Genomic DNA, 16,768 nt, shown 5'->3' with positions numbered 1-16,768 from the left:
AGTCACAGGCCAAGTGTTAGGAGAGTGACAAGTCTGGATGAACGCACCATGTTTTATTCCCTGGGGCTGTTTTGGAGTCCTACCACCGTAAGATCAAGGGATCTCTGTAGTCACCTGAATAAATCTAGATTTTGTTAGAAGAGAAAAATGAGAGGAGGCAGTTTGGATCGTGTTTAAGCAGTAGATACTGTATATTATGACTTTTAAAATCCAACATCAACAGAGAACTTACTATGTGTAAGGTACTATAAACTCTACCTGAATTAATTTGTCTAATGCTCACAACAACTCTATGAAATAGGTACTCGGATCATCTCCATTTTACATATGAGGAAACTGAACTGTAAAATTTCCAGTATTTTGTCCAAGGTCTTGGAGCTAGAAAGGAGCAGAGCCTGGCCTTGAACTCTAGCACTTTAGCTTAGTATCCACTACTTTTCCATGTTGACTAGTCTTATTCTCAATCTATTTGCGGTTTGATAAAACAGGTATAACACCTAGGCTAATTTTCTGTTACATGATTTTATTAAGAGTACTATTTATAACAGAGAACCCAGCATCTTGCCAAACTAATTTTGATTTCTGAAGCATCTGATGGAAAATTTTAAAAGTAGTTCCACATGAAGCGTTCCTTCTTGTTCATTTCAAGTGTTGAAAAAATCCCAGGTCTAACATATATCTCTTGGTTTAAATTGAATTCTACAAATCTTTATGGATTGCCCACAATGAAACAGAAACCATAAATTTGGAGCTTGATAATAAAACTACTCTGGTCAGGGAGAGAGGCTCATAAACAAATAATCACAATTAAGACATGATAAATGTTATCAGAAAGAAATATACAATTGCACTAAGGTCGGCAGATTTTCCTAAGGCCAAATGTGGGAGTCTGAGAATGATATGAGGGGAGGTAACTGAACTGAGCTTTGAAAGAACAAATGTATGAAACCCACTGGAATCAGTAAAGGTGATCAAGTTTTACAGAAGCAGAATCTTAAAAAATTGAAAGCTGTAGTAGGTTTAGATACCTTTTAAAGCATGGGTGTATTCAGTTCACAATCAAAGAAAATTGACGTAAATAGCATGATCTACAATGAATCTTTTATTTTCAGGACAATTATCCAAACATGAATCACTATCAGCCTCAGAGCTTCAGTGCTAAAAACTACTCCCCTAGAGATTTAACATTCCAAGCTTTGAATGCAAAATGTATAGCTCGATGATCAGATTTTGCTTAGCGTGTGAAAGGAGTTTGAGAACAAATGCATTATAAGCTCATGCAAATGTAATTGACTTTAGAAATACGTTAAATTTTGTAAGCACCGATACCTTTATGTGATCCTCAAAAACTAATGCGGTGGATAGATGGGTAGATATGTGATAAAGTGAATGTAATGAATTGTCAGTTGTGGAATCTACATGATGGGTATATGAATGTTCCTTATATAATTCTTTCAAATTTTTTTCATGTTTGAAAAATTTCATAATTAAATCTTGAGAAGTAAAAGCAGTGTAATATATCTCCTCAGGAAAGCTGTGGATTACCAGGATATATAATTTAGCCATGTAGCTCTTGCATTTGGGCAAAGCTGTATGTTTTTCTGTCTCTAGGGCTGTAGGTCAAGCCACTTGGCTCAGGTTTAAACTAATCAGATCATCTAATCTCTTAGCCATAGTTAGTGGTTCAGTCAAGGGCACCTATACAAAGATGGACTATTAAAATCTGAGTGGAGCTTGTTGAAGTCTTCTGGGGAAGGAAGTTTCCTCTCTCTTTTGAGAAAGCTTCTGGAACCATCTGTCTCTCTCTTGGGTTTTAGAAGAAGTCCATACTTAGAGGAATTGTTGAGAGCCATTTTTAGATGACCAGGGGGAAGCTGGCAGAAGAAAAGTAGGTCCTTAGAGCTGCTAAATCAACTCTTCTCTATACATTGTCTTTCCAGTTAAACATACAAATAAATCCTCCTTTAATTTATTCCAGTGTACATTCTATTGAATGCATATTGTTACAGATTTCATTTGTAAAATACACACAGTGTTCCAAGTAAGGAGGCAAAATAATGATATTCACATTTTACAAGGATATAGATGTGTGTGGATGTAAATACATGTATTCTAATGTATTCTAATACGTAAGTCCTCAACTGTAAGATATACCCATAAAGAAAATGGGTAATTCCAAGTATACATAAGAAACTGATGTTGATTATCAATGACCGCTTTTTAAGCTTAAAGCATTATATTTAGGCCTAATTGTTTGAGAAATTTCCAGAAGTGTCTTTCTGATGGCTCTTGGTATGTTGAAAACAGATATATAATATCCATTTATTTCAGAGGACTACTAAACTTTTTCCTGGTCACAAAAATACCACAAGTTTACACACATATTCATACACACATTTATATGCACACACTCATATATAAACACACACATATGTTTGTGTGTGTGTGTATTAGTATACTTGGGCTGCTATAATAAAATACCACAGACTGGGTAGCTTAAACAGCAGACATTTATTTTCTCACAGTTCTGGAGACTGAAAGTCCAAGATTAGGTTCCAGGAAGGTTGGTTTCTGGTGAGACCACGCTCTCTGATTTGCAGGTGGCTGCCTCCCTCCTCGTTATGTTTTCACATGGCCCTTCCTCTTTGTGTGAGGAAAGAGAGCCCTCTGGTGTCTCTTCCTTTAAGGATACCAGTCCTTATGGGATTAGGGCCCCACCCTTATGACCTCATTTAGCCTTATTTACCTCTTTAAAGGTCCTATTTCCGAATACAGTCACATTGAGGGTTAGGGATTCAACATAAGAATTTTTGGGAAAACAGTTCATACACTACACACACACACACGCAAGCATTTATATTTCCATCATCAACCTTTGTAAATGTGTGATTTTTGAAGTGAAACTTTGCAAAAGATGAGTGAACCTAGTGGATGCTTACTCCTCCATGTGTCCCATTCCTCTGTCCCTCATGCTCCACATACATACAGGAAAAGAGCTCAGAAAAACTTACTAGGTAATAATGGCATCATGAATAGGGTTGCCTGATTTAGCAAGAAAAAATACAGGACGCCAGTTACGTTTTAATTTTAGACAAACAAATATTGCATGAAATATAGTAAAAGACTATTATTCGTCTAAAAGTCAAATTTAACAGGGGGTCCTGTGTATTACATGGATAGAGGATTTTTTTTTTTTGCGGTACGCGGGTCTCTCACTGTTGTGGCCTCTCCCGTTGCGGAGCACAGACTCCGGACGCGCAGGCTCAGCGGCCATGGCTCACAGACCCAGCCACTCCACAGCATGTGGGATCTTCCCGGACCGGGGCATGAACCCGTGTCCCCTGTATCGGCAGGCGGACTCTCAACCATTGCGCCACCAGGGAAGCCCTAGAGGATTTTTTGTTGCTCTTGTTGGAAGGGCTATAGTATTACCTTTACACTCAGAAATAAGTGCAATTTTTGATTCTGCTCAGTCCTTCTAGGTCTTACATCCTGGCCAGTTCTGGATGAGACTGCTGCTGACTATATGGCATTACATTCCCAGGTGATGTTTAATTTCAAGAATGTCAAATGATGTTTTCGGTATGGTGTCAAATGGGTGGCTGGGTGACAGGATGCGAACACCATGCAAGATAAAACACAGGTTCTGCTTTTAATAAGTATAACCTTCTGCAGACATCTTGAGAGCAACACATGTTTAGTTCAGAGACCTCTGTCGAGCCCTGTCTTTGTGCAGCGATGGTAGTTGATGTCTTTGCATTGTTCATTTTCAATAAAGATTGTGATATAGTTGATGTCCTCCCCCTAAAAATTAGGTTGAGGTCCCAATCCTTGGTGCCTCAGAATGTGACCTTGTTTGGAAATAGTGTCTTTGCAGATGTAATTAGTTGAGATGAGGTCATACTAGACTAGGGGGGGTCCCCTACTCCAGTGTGACTGGTGTCCTTATAAAAAGATGACCATGTGGAGACAGACATGCACTGGGAGGGTGCCATGTAACAATGAAGGCAAAGATTGGAGTTAGGCAGCCGCAAGCTAAGGAATGCCAAAGATTGCTGGCAAACCACCAGACTCTGGAAATAAGCAAGGAAGGGTCTTTTCATGTGTCCGAGGGAGCACGGCCATACCAACACCTCGAGTTTGGATTTCTAGCCTCCAGAATTGTAAGGCCATACATTTCTGTTGTTTTAAACAGATTGTTACAATCACTTATTATTATTATCAGAATAGCAGTAGAATCCAAGGTTTAAGATCTATCTTGAGACCTACTCCCCAATGTTGAGAAAGAATCACCAGTTGGGAGGAAAAGTCTAACCCTATAGAAGAGAGGACACTGTAGCTCTGGACAGCTCAGAGCTTCTTTGAAAAAAAAAAAAATTCAGAGAAGACAAATATTTCATTTTCTTGATAGTACTCCTTATTTCATTTTTCTGCAACAATTCCAATGAGAAGTGCAAAAGGCTTTTTATTATCATATCAGATTTACATGGTAAACTTTAATGTACTTTTTGTCAGCTTTAAACACTGGAAATATCAATAAAATATCAAATTATATTTGACTTCAAACCCAAGTGGTTACAAAAACGGAATACAAATTTACAATCATTTAGTCTTCCGCTTTTCCCACAATAAAACCCTGTTTTATTCTTTATGGGAAGCTAAACTTATTTTGTTCAAAGCTGGTAATTTATTAGAGCTTACATCAGATCTGAAGTGTGTTTCTCTTAGAAATCAATGGTAGGCCTGGAACTAGGACCAAACTTTTAAATTATGGCTTTGAAGAATGTAATTGTGGTTTTTAATGCCTCCTACATCTGCTTGAAGGATTATATGAGTTTGTTCAAAGTTCTGGAAGCAATAAAATTAATTTTTTAGACAGTGAGCTAGCAAAGGATACCCGTGATGCTAATTGGAGTGTACAGCATAATATCTCTTAATGCATTTTGTGATCTATCTCACACAAGGAACATCTTGCCCAGGGTGTCAACAGGAATCGCATCAAAGGAACTTTGTCGTCCTTCTGTTCTACTCTTTTCTCCCTTCCCTTTTCCAGGTTCCTGGTTTTGAAACAATTTATCCTCTTTTGGATGAAAGATTCAGTGGCATGCAGCTCATGTTTTTCAGTGCTATTGATGATTTGAGGCCAAGCCTGTTTTAAAGATTTGGGTTTTTAGGCAAAGTCTATGTCAGTGATTAAGAACTGTAGTCGTCGCTTTCAAGCCAGCACAGCTAATTACTGGAAGTAAAGAGTAGAACAGGAAATTCAACAGAAATGGGAGAATGCTGGAGAGAGCAAAGAAGGAGAGACCCCAGGGAAGGTTCTATTCCCAGCACCTTTTCTTGGATTCCCCCCCAAAAGCATTTCTACCCTATTTCAAGATACTAAGATCTCTGGATCCTAAATTGCTCAGGCAGAATTCAAAGTGAAACCCGAGCCTGTCCCTTTTCCATACTTTCTCCCTGGTACACATGTGTGTGTTTCTTTTGTTTATTTCAATTTTTATAATTATGTGGCATCATGTATGTCCCTCTAAAGCCAGTTAGCTTTCTCTAAAAAAGGTAACTCTCTCTTACGTCGTTCACAAAGTTAAGGTGAACTTTGTATATAACTTAGGTTGGTCTGTATTAAAGTAAATGTCGGACTTAGGGAGTTTGTAAAATTGTTCTTCCGGTTGTGATGTTTGATTGGAATCAGCTCTTTGACATTCAGCAAACTTCTGTTTCCTTGGCTGCCTCTCAGTCTCCTGCATTTCTCCCCCGGTGATGGCTCCACTGTCCTCAGCCATCTGAACTCACCCCTCCACTTTCTCTCCTTCAGTCAATGGCTTGACTTCAAGTTTCATGAACAAAAGAGACATTATCAAATGACAGCTCCCCCCCCCCGACCTTATGCTTAGAAATTATATTCTAGTAAAGCGTCAGATCATTTTTCAGATGAGGGGGGCCTTGCCTTTCGATTACCTTCTTTCTCGTGTTTTTAATTTCTTCCTTTAAATGACTCATCAGTACTTGTAGTTTTATATCTGGCATATAAAATTTTTGGTGGTAGGAAAAATTATGCTCCCCCCCCCACCAATATCTATATCCTAATCCCTGAAACTTGTGAATGTATTAGGTTACATGGCCATTAGGATATGGGCCACCTCTAGAAGCTGGAAAGGGCAAGGAACAGATCCTACCCAGAGCCTACAGAAAGGAATGCAGCCCTGTATTCACCTTGATTTTAGCCTGGTGAGACCCATGTTGTAACCTAATAAATCTGTGCTGTTTAAGCTGTACTAGTTTGTTAGTTTAAATTAGTTTACGATGTTAAGTTAATTAAGTTTGCGGTAATTTTTCATGGCTGCAAACAGAAAACTAATCAGCCATCAAACCAACAAGCCAAGCTAAATGAAATAAACCAAACACAAATACAGCCAAGTGGACCTTCCCAAACACCATTGTTTAATCTCCTTCTCTCTCTCTCAGTCTCCTCCTCGATCTCTCCTTCAACTGTCTCTCAATTTCAACCTTTCTCACTCCCTCTCCTTTTATAACCAAACTGCTCAAAATAGCTATATGAACATACCCACCCTCTTTCCTCTCTCCCATACCCATCTTCTGCCCACTCTAAATTTGACTTCTGCACTCAACATGGCACCAGATCTGCCAGTGCTAAAATCACCAATAACACCCAAGTTACCAAATTCAGGAGACCTTCATTTCTCATCACCATTTAATGCCTTTGCTTCAATTCCCTTATTGAAATAGTACTTTCTCTTAGCTTCCATGACACCAAAACCTTAAGGTTTTCATTCTCCTTTTGGACTTTCTGCATGTCTTTTTGGCTTTCCTTACCCCATCGGATTGTTTTTGTGGCAACACCTCTGTGCTCAAACCTAAACTTTGTGGGTAGTATGCTTTGTGGGCTCTATTGGCGTTATAAGTCAGAGTCCAAATTTCAGAGTCCTCATGGAATTTACGGTCTTAGCAAACAGCTAATAGCAGTCAGTGTGCTTTAAATGTTCTGGGCTTTGTTGTAAATGTTTATTTCTTTTTTTCTTTTTTTTGCGGTACGTGGGCCTCTCACTGTTATGGCCTCTCCAGTTGCGGAGCACAGGCTCCAGACGCGCAGGCTCAGAGGCCATGGCTCACGGGCCCAGCCGCTCCGCGGCATGTGGGATCGTCCCGGACCGGGGCACGAAGCCGTGTCCCCTGCATCGGCAGGCAGACTCTCAACCACTGCGCCACTAGGGAAGCCCCTATTTCTTTTATAAATTACTCTGGCTGGTCTTTCCTGCAGTTTCCTAGCATCTGTTTGTAAGGTTCAGTGTATGCTTTTTGCCACCTAAAACACTAGGGGCAGCATACAAGAAAAATGAGCTCCTCCCCTGGGGACTCTAACAATTCTATTAGAACTTGCCGGTTCTCACAGGGGATTCTTCTTTGGAAAATAGCTCACGTATCAGTATTATAATACAGTGTAGAATTATAATACAGTGAGTCACAATTCTCAATTGCTATTTGACCTCGGTAAGCCTCTTGAACTTTTCAGTCTCTGTTTTCACAACTTTAGGTGAAGGAAATAAAAATGACATCAAAGAATTGTTCTGACTTTATTTCCTTAAATAATTTTTTAAAAATTTTACAACAGTTTTAGAGTTATAGAAAAGTTGCAAAGATAGTGCAGAGTCCTATATACTTCCACAGACAGTTCCCCTATTATTAACATCTTATACTACTATGATACATTTGTCACAATTACTAAATTGATATTGATACACTATTAATATTATGTGCATTATACATACATATATAGTATTAATAACTAAAGCCTGTACTTCATTTGTGGTTTCTTAGCTTCTACCTAATACCCCTTTTCTGATCCAGCATCCCATTCAGGATATAGCATACATTCAGTGTCCAAGTGCTCCTCTTGGCTGTGACATTTTCACAAGCTTTTCATGTGTTTTGTGAGGGTTTTGTTTTTTTTTTTTTTAGTTTTTGAGGATTGAGGTTGCCACTGTTATTTGTCTTCCTGTTATCTGTTCTCTCCTTCCTTTCTTTTTTTGTTTTTTTTTTTTTAGAATAATTATTTTTATTTATTTATTTTTGGCTGTGTTGGGTCTTTGTTTCTGTGCGAGGGCTTTCTCCAGTTGCGGCAAGCGGGGGCCACTCTTCATCGCACTGCGTGGGCCTCTCACTATCGCGGCTTTTCATTGCAGAGCACAGGCTCCAGACGCGCAGGCTCAGCAGTTGTGGCTCATGGGCCTAGCTGTTCCGCGGCATGTGGGATCTTCCCAGACGAGGGCTCGAACCTGTGTCCCCTGCATTAACAGGCAGATTCTCAACCACTGCACCACCAGGGAAGCCCTCTCCTTCCTTTCAAAAGGTGCTGACAGTGTACTCAGCTGAAACACTCATTTACTGACTCCCTTGCAGCTAGGAGTTGCCACATGACCTCCTCCTGGGCAATGAGTTGTAAGTCAAAGATTCTGAGTGGGGCTTCTCAGAAAACTTTTTAAAAGGGTCAGACTTGACTAGCATGTGCCTTTCCGTTCTCATAAATCCGCTCTTCTGCCCAGAGGGTGAAAATAATAATCAGAAATGTGGCAAATACCTTTTTAAAAAAATATTATATTTTGTTTATTTAAAACATAAAAATGAATTTTGTAATTTAAAAATAGACATACATATTTACTCATATTACCATATATATATATATATATATATATACACACACACACACACACACACACACATATATATATATATTTTTTTTTTTTTTTTTTTGGCCACCCTGCATGGCATGCAGGATCTTAGTTCCCCAACCAGGATTTGAACTTGTGCCCCCTGCATTGGAGGCACAGCATCTTAACCACTGGACCTCCAGCAAAGTCCCTACTTACAAAACCCTCATATGTTTTTAATAAGAGCTTTATTGAGATATGATTACGATTCACATACCATGCAACTCACCTTTTGTTTTTTGGCCGCGCCATGTGGCTTGTGCGATCTTAGTTCCCCAACCAGGGATTGAACCTGTGCCCCCTGCAATGGAAGTGTGGAGTCCTAACCATTGAACCACCAGGGAATTCCTGCAACTCACCTTTTTAAAGTACACAGTGCAGTGTTTTTTTGATCATGTTCACAGTATTGCACAACCATAACAACAAGCAATTTTGGAACATTTTCATTACCTCTCAAAGAATCTTGCACCTGTTAGCAGTTGCTCCTCATTTCTGCCAAATCTCCCTGCCCCCACCCTAGGCAACCACTAATTGCTTTCTATGTCTACAGAGTTGCATATTCTGAACATTTCTTATAAATGGAATCATACAGTATGTGGCTTTTGTGTTTAGCTTCTTTCACTTACCATAATGCTTTTAAGATTCATCTATGTTGTAACATGTATGAATACTTTGTTCCTTTTTATGGCTGAGTAACATCCCATTTTATAGATATATTACATTTTATTTATCAATTCATCAGTTAATGAACATTTGCTTTGTTTTCACTTTTTTTGGCTATTATAAATAATGCTTCTATGAGCATTTGTGTATAAGATTTTGTGTGGACGTAGGTTTTCCTTTCTCTTGGGTAGATACATAGGAGTGAAAGTAGCAAATATCTTGAGAGCATGAGGATGAACTTGAGTATGATAGCCTCACAGTAAGGATGGCTGAGCAAGAAACACAGGAGATGGGGTCTTACAAACATATTAGAGGTACTGCAGATCCCCTGGACTTTCTACCTTTGGATTTCTTTTTTTTTCTTTTTTTAAAAAAAATTTTTTTTGGAGTATGATTGCTTTACAATGCTGTGTTAGCCTCCACTGCACAACAGAATGAATCAGCCATACACATACAACTGTCCCCTCACTTTTGGACTTCCCTCCCATTTAGGTCACCACAGTGCATTAGGTAGAGTTCCCTGTGCTATAAAGTATGTTCCCATCAGTTGTCTGTTTTATACATAGTATCAGTAATGTATATGTGTCAATCCCAGTCTCCCAATTCCTCCCTCCCCACCCCTTTCCCCCTTGGTATCCATACATTTGTTCTCTATGTCTATGTCTCTATTTCTGCTTTGCAGATAAGATCATCTATACCATTTTTCTAGATTCCACATATATGCGTTATTATATTATATTTGCTTTTCTCTTTTTGACTGACTTAACTCGGTAGGACACTCTCTAGGTCCATCCACGTCTCTACAGATGACCCAATTTCTTTCCTTTTTATGGCTGAGTAATATTCCATCGTATATATGTACCACCTCTTCTTTATCCATTCCTCTGTTGATGGACATTTAGGTTGCTTCCATGTGCTGGCTACTGTAAATAGTGCTGCTATGAACATTGGGGTGTATGTGTTTTCTTGAATTTTAATTTTAATTATGGTTTTCTCTGGGTATATGCCCAGTAGTGGGATTGTGGGTCATACGGTAGTTCTATTTTTAGGTTTTTAAGGAATCTCCATACTGTTTTCTATAGTGGCTGTATCAATTTATATTCCCACCAACAGTGTATGAGGGTTCCCTTTTCTCCACACCCTCTCCAGCATTTATTGTTTGTAGATTTTTTGTTGATGGTCATTCTGACAGGTGTGGGGTGATACCTCATTGTAGTTTTAATTTGCATTTCTGTAATAATTAGTGATGTTGAGCATCTTTTCATGTGTCTGTTGGCCATCTGTATGTCTTCTTTGGAGAAATGTCTATCTAGGTCTTCTGCCCAGTTTTGGATTGGGTTGTTTGTTTTTTGATATTGAGCTGCATGAGCTGCTTGTATATTTTGGAGATAATCCTTTGTCAGTTGCTTCATTTGCAAATATTTTCTCCCATTCTGAGGGTTGTCTTTTCATCTTGTTTATAGTTTCTTTTGCTGTGTAAAAGTTTTTAAGTTTCATTAGGTCCCATTTGTTTATTTTTCTTTTAATTTTCATTAATCTAGGAGGTAGGTCAAAAAAGATGTTGCTGTGATTTATGTCAAAGAGTGGTCTCTTGTAGACAACATATATATGGGCCTTGTTTTTGTATCCATTCAGCTAGTCTTTTTCTTTTGGTTGGAACCGTTAATCCATTTACATTTAAGGTAGTTATCAATATGTATGTTCCTATTACCATTTTCTTAATTATTTTGGGTTTATTCTTGTAGGTCTTTTTCTTTTCTTGTGTTTCCCACGTAGAGAAGTTCCTTTAGCATTTGTTGTAATGCTGGTTTGATGGTGCTGAATTCTCTTAGCTTTTGATTGTCTGTAAAGCTTTTGATTTCTCTGTCCATTCTGAATGAGATCCTTGCTGCATAGAGTAATCTTGGTTGTAGATTTTTCTCTTTCACCACTTGAAATATGTCCTGCCATTCCCTTCTGGCCTGCAAAATTTCTGCTGAAAAATCAGCTGTTAACCTTATGGGGATTCCTTTGTATGTTATTTGTTGTTTTTCCCTTGCTGCTTTTAATATTTTTTCTTCTATTTAATTTTTGTTAGTTTGATTAATATGTGTCTCAGCGTGTTTCTCCTTGGGTTTATCCCGTATGGAACTCTCTGCACTTCCTGGAGTTGATTGACTATCTCTTTTCCCATGTTAGGGAAGTTTTTGACTATAATCTCTTCAAATATTTTCTCAGGCCTTTTCCCTTTCTCTTCTTTTTCTGGAACCCCTATAATTCAAATATTGGTGAGTTTAGTGTTGTCCCAGAGGTGTCTGAGACTGTCTCAATACTTTTCATTCTTTTTTCTTTATTCTGTTCCTCAGCAGTTAACTCCACCATTCTACCTTCCAGCTCACTTATTTGTTCTTCTGCTTCAGTTATTCTGCTATTGATTTCTTCTTATGTATTTTTCATTTCAGTTGTTGTCTTGTTCATCACTGATTGTTTCTTCTTTAGTTCTTCTAGGTCCTTGTTAAACATTTCTTGTATTTTCTCCAGTCTGTTTCCTAGATCTTGGATCATATTTATTATCATTACTCTGAATTCTTTTTCAGATAGCTTGCCTATTTCCTCTTCATTTATTTGGTCTTGTGGGATTTTACCTTGCTCCTTTTTCTGCAGCATATTTCTCTGTCATTTCATTTTGTCTAACCTACTGTGTTTATGGTCTTCATTCCGCAGACTGCAGGGTCGTAGTTCCTTTTGTTTCTGTTGACTGCCCCCTGTTGAGTGAGGTTGGTCCAGGGGCTTGTGCAGGCTTTGTGGTAGGAGGGCCTGGTGCCTGAACTCTGTGGGTGGAGTTGAGTCTTTTCCCTCTGATGGGCAGGGCTGCATCAGGTGGTGTGTTTTGGGCTTAGTACGACTTTAGGCACCCTGTCTACTGATGGGGGGGGCTGTGTTCCTGGCTTGCTGGTTGTTTGGTGTGAGGTGTTTAGCACTGGAGCCTGCAGGCAGTTGTGTGGGGTAGTGTCTTGGTGTTGGTATGGTTACCTTCAGGAACACCCATACCGATTAATATTCCCTGGGCCTGAGAATTCTCTGGTTTTCCAGCATCCTGGGCTCTGTGTTCCCACCCTGAAGGCCCAGGCCCACCCCTGGTTGGGGAACCAAGAGCCCACAAGCTGCACAGTGCAGCCTGATAAAAAAACAGAGAAAAGAAAGAGAAAAGAAAAACAAAACAAAACAAAAGATAAAACACGAAAAACAAAACAACAACAAAACAAAAGATAAAACACAAAAAACAAAACAACAACAAAAACCAGACAAACAAAGCTCAGGGCAAATAGCAAGAACAGCAGCAAACAAACAGCACCAACAGCAACACAACATACACTCACACACACATATACTCACACACACATATACTCACACACACAGAGAAAGGAAAAGAGAAACAAACAAAAAAAACAAAACAAAAACAAAAAACAAAACCCAGGGGAACAGACAACCAAACAAGAGAATTCTAATATAAGAACACTTGATGAAGATTATACTAACGAAACAAAGAATGAAAAATAAAACAGAAATGGGGGCAAGCTAAGAACATCAACAGCACCACCAGCAACAAAGTGAATTAAACATAAAATATACACCTAAAAACAATTAAAAAAGGAAAGGAAAAGATATGTATATAAAATGAAGAACAAAAACAAGACAAAAGCCATAGAGCAACAAAAAAGTAAAGGAAAAATATAAAAATAAATACTTTATATATATTAAGAAAATAATATAAGATAAAAAATAAAAAAAGAAAAGTAGAAAATAAAAAATAAAAGATAAAAAATAATAAAAGCACCAGCAGCTGAACAAAATGAAACAAACCAACAAGGAATGTCAGTAATAAGGATATTTTCTTGGTGCTGCCTCCCCAGGAGGTCTTCCCATACCTCTAGTTACATCTTTGGACCTGTTGTGCACACTGTGGGGCCAGCTCAGACTGATCTGGTCAGATTGCCACGTGCATGCCCACAAAGTCCAGTGTTGCAAAGGCTAGACTGGTCTCAGATGTTGAAACACTCATTGTCCCTTGAGGTATTCCACAAATACAGGATTTACCCAGCTGATCTTGGGGATTTAATTCACAGCTTGTGCTACTGCGTAGAAAGGTTTGTGTTTCTCTTCCTTGGTTGCATTGCCCCTTGGGCTCAATTTTGGTTTGAACCCCACCTCAGCATGTGTGCCACCCTTAGACATCTGATCCTTGCCCAGGTGAGTGGGAGCCCAGGTGGAAAGCAGCAGATGCTTGGAGCACACTTGGGTAGTCCCAGTAGCTGCAGCAGCAGGAGCTGGCATATGGGAGCTCTGTTGTCCCTGCCCTCCACGTGCCTCTCAGCAATGGCGCCTCACTTTCCAGGCAGACCACGCTTCTTCTAGGGCCATTCCTGGCGCACGTCCCCTCACTCCCATTCCTTCTGTTGTCTCCACGCAGCCAACTGCGTTTCTCTTCCTGGGTCTGTTCTTCCAACCCTATGCTTTAGCCCTCTGACCCTTCCAGCTTCAGCAGACTCTCGTCCCAGGGCTGTTTCCCAAGGAGGTTTTGGGGTGGGTGGTGCTCAGGCCCCTGGGAGCCAATGCAGGTGGAGGCGACACCGGCCGGAGGGGTGGGCAGGCCTGCTCAGGTGGGAGCCCCTCCCAATGCCTGCAGAGGCCGAAGAAGCTGGCGGGTAGGGAAGGGGTTATGATGGCGGCTCTGCCCCTTGCACACTGCTTGACAATGACTTTGCTATGGTATCTTAGGCTTTTTCCACAGACCTTCCCGGTTGTGGCATCTCTTGCTCCTGTCCCTTCAGGCTGTCTTTTCACAGCCAACAGTTGTCCTCTTCCTGGGTCTGCACTCAAAACCCCTCTTTCCAGCACCCAGCTCCCCTTCACAACAGGCAACTCATAATTCAGGCTGGAATGCACAGAGCTGCGGTATAGACCATGCATGCGGCTCTTACTTTGTCTTGCCTTCCACAGACCGTCTGCTGAATTCTCCTTTGATCCCCTGAAGTTCCTTTTCTGTCCTGGCTGATTTCCCCTCTGTGAGGGAGTCTTTCTTAATGTGGGGATCTCTGCTCAGCTGCAGCTTCAGACCAGCCAGGCTTGCGGGTCTCTTTTTTGATTCTACTTTTCTTTTTTCTCCTTTCTTTTGTTCTTTTAGGTGTCCGAAGTATACCACCACTGTTCAGCAGGAGCTCTGTGGGAGTTATTCCATTTGTAGATGTGTTTTGATGAACTTGTGAGGAGCAACAAATTCTGTGTCCTCCTATTCCACCATCTTGACCCTTCCCTCCTGGATTTCTTATATAAGAAAAAATTGTCTAAAGGGTACTTGAAAGGCTTCTGTCCTATGTTGCTGAAGAGGATTCTCACTGACACCAGGATTAAATAGGATGTTGTCAAGAATGGGGCAATGTGCCTAGTGCAGAGTAAGTTTCAGTCTCAGCCCAAAAAAGCTGCTGCCATTTCTTCAGCTGGTACTTAGCGCTTCCTTCTTGGAACTTCATCAGCACTGAGTACCAGGTGGATTCTTTGATCTTTGGCACTTACTTCTATATTCTTGACTTACCTGTAGACTCTTTGAGGGTAAAATACCGCTTACAATGCTCATTTGCTGTGCCTCTGAAGTGCCTAGCTAAGTGCTGGGCCATATATTCCCACAGGAAATATTCGGGTTTGATTCTATTCGAAGTAAAACTCTGCTATTTTCTTTGGAAGATCCCATTCTCTGAAAGTGACATTAACCAACACTTGAAGAAGGACAAGTGCCTACAGGGCCAAAACAATAAACCTGTGGAAGCAGTTTCAAAATTCTCACCTCCCTTCTGCAGAAGATCAAGCCCAATTGTGACAAACGGCCATAACAGTTAATAATATATGCCAGATTGTTACTACTGACTCAACCAATCATCCCCTAGTTTTTTGTTTTTTTGTTTGTTTGGTTTTTCTAATTAAAAACTGCAAGACTGTTCTGATTGTAGCACCACAGGTCCCACTTCTTTGGTTACTCCACATTCCCAGTCAAACCAAACCAGTCACTATATATTTTATATATATATAAATATATATGTATATATTTACTGATAGTTGTGTTTTTTTAAAAAAAGTGTGAAAACCACTAATTGAGAAATTATCACAGTCTTTTTGTTTAGGCATTAAAACACGTAAATACATTAAATGCCAAAGCTGCTTCTGCAAGGATGCATGTTCCTCCAGCCTGTGGTTATCAGTTTGTGCTCTTAGCACTTATATCTTCATCCCCTCCACCTGACAGCCTGAGAGTGGAGACCGTGTCATAATCATTCTTGAATTTTTTTGACTTAGCACATAGTAAGTACTGAAACATGACTGCTCTGTATGTAGAGATTTGTCAATATAACTAGGGTTTAAATGCCTCTTAGGCATTTGCTTGTGTTTGTTGACTGTTGAATTATGAAGTCACAAACCATCAATTGCATAGCATGGAATAAGGCTGGGAAGAGAGTAAAACATCAGACCATACATTGACTTAGAGGCAAAGTAAAGGTTTCAGATTTCACCATAAATATACTAGGGGAAAAAAAAAAACCCTCAAAGATTTCAAGGAAGAAAGTGACCAGATACACATTTTCCATTTTCTTCATTTCACTGCTTTAGCTACTTCCTCACTACCAGAAAGGGATGGTATCCTCCCTCCCTAATAGAATGTTGGATAATGGTCTAATGAATTAGAGTTTCTTGTTGGCCCCAACACTTTGTTGTTGAGGGTAAGAGCTCCCTGTACCGCACCTTCATCATCTATGAGATGGGTATAATAATAGTATCAACCTCCCTGATTGTTAAGAGTATTAAATGAGGTCATATTTCTAAAGCACTTCAGTAGTGCCTGGAACACAATAAGGAGTCTATTGTGAAGAATGGGAGGATGGAGGAACAAATACCTTTCCAAGTTGTATTCAGGTGCAGCAGTCTGAAGAAGAAATTGCTGAATCAGATACATGAAGCAAGAGTTATGCCAATGGATTACCCGCATCACAAAGCTGAAATCAAGGGGTCACCTAGAGCAATGATCTCATCCGAGGTACAAGATCCTTGTCCAAGCCTGTTGGTTGTTAGCAGAATTTAGTTTTTTATAGTTGTAGGAACTGAGGCCCTCACCAGAGACCACCCACTGTCCCATACCATGTGACCCTCCTTACAACACGGCAACTTACTTCTTCAAAATGAGTAGGAGAATGTCTCATTCTTCAAATCTCCCCCTTCAGGAAGAGCCCAGGTCTTTTTAAGGGTTCACCTGATTAGGCCAGGCCCACTTGGGATAATCACCTCTTTGATTAACTCAAAATCAATTGATTTGAGACCCTAATGTCATTTGCAAAATCCCTTTACCATTG

The sequence above is a fragment of the Tursiops truncatus genome, chromosome 16 (genome assembly GCF_011762595.2).
Source record: "Tursiops truncatus isolate mTurTru1 chromosome 16, mTurTru1.mat.Y, whole genome shotgun sequence".
NCBI classification, from domain to species: domain Eukaryota; kingdom Metazoa; phylum Chordata; class Mammalia; order Artiodactyla; family Delphinidae; genus Tursiops; species Tursiops truncatus.
Note: the sequence above shows the minus strand (reverse complement) of the source record.